Raw genomic sequence first — 1,030 nt, 5'->3', positions numbered from 1 at the left:
AGGTTGCCTTACTTTTCTCTTTTGCAGAACCAGCCACTGGAGAGAGGAGCCAGGCACCCGGCTCGCTGCTCCTGGGGTGCGAGGTGAGGCTGTCCTCAGGAGACTTGTGTTTGGGTGTTGAGTACACAAGAAGCATTTTAAATAACTCCTATTTACAGCAACGGCCCAGTGTCAACTCCCTGCCAGGGAGTCTCCAATAACTGCCAGCCCGGCGAGGGACAAGCCAAACAGATGCTGCAGAGGAGGAGATCCAGACAGTTAAGGTTTCCTGTTAAGCCCCACAGCGCTATTTTTTTACTTTACCAGCAGTCAAGATCTTAAAGAAAAATCTTTTCTGCCGCAGGAGCCCAGGCAGCCCCTTTCCTCTCGCCCTCTGGCCTCGCTCCAGCCTGCGGAGCTACCAAGAGATTAATGGAGGGGCTTCACTCCCACGGGGGGGGCAGGATTTCCCGCACAATGGCACCACTGACCTTAACACTAACCAGCTTTTTTCCTTCTGGGAACAGTGTCTGGTTACGCTGAAGGTCAGGACTACCCTCTCGCAGCCTTTTCCCATATTTGTGCCGAGTGAGCTCTGGAGGCCGGCGCAGGCCAGCCTGCAAACAGGGGGACACCCCTTGCACAAGGCTCTGGAGGAGTTTTTAAAGTTTGCACAAGCAAAAAAAACCACAGCGAACAATTAACTTCACCCGTTGTCGGACGGATTTCTCCCCTCAATATTTCTCCACATCAGACTATGAAAAGTAGCTTGCCAAACACACTTTTACTAGCAAACTACAAAAAGTGGGAGAGCTCAGTGAGGGAGCTAGTCATTTACTGATGAATTAGCTGTTTGTGCAAAAACATTTCCGCAAGTCCCACTCCAAACTGTCTGCTCCCAGAAACACAGCCTGTCCCACCAAAGGTAGCCGCCTAATTTGCCACGGTTGCTGGTTCCATTGAAATCTTGAGAATAACTCCCTCGACATCAGCCTGTGAGCGGTGCTTTGTATCCACCTGTGCAGCCAAGCTGAAAGCTGGGAAGGTGCTC

The sequence above is a fragment of the Fulmarus glacialis genome, unplaced genomic scaffold (genome assembly GCF_000690835.1).
Source record: "Fulmarus glacialis isolate BGI_N327 unplaced genomic scaffold, ASM69083v1 scaffold760, whole genome shotgun sequence".
Lineage (NCBI taxonomy): Eukaryota > Metazoa > Chordata > Aves > Procellariiformes > Procellariidae > Fulmarus > Fulmarus glacialis.
Note: the sequence above shows the minus strand (reverse complement) of the source record.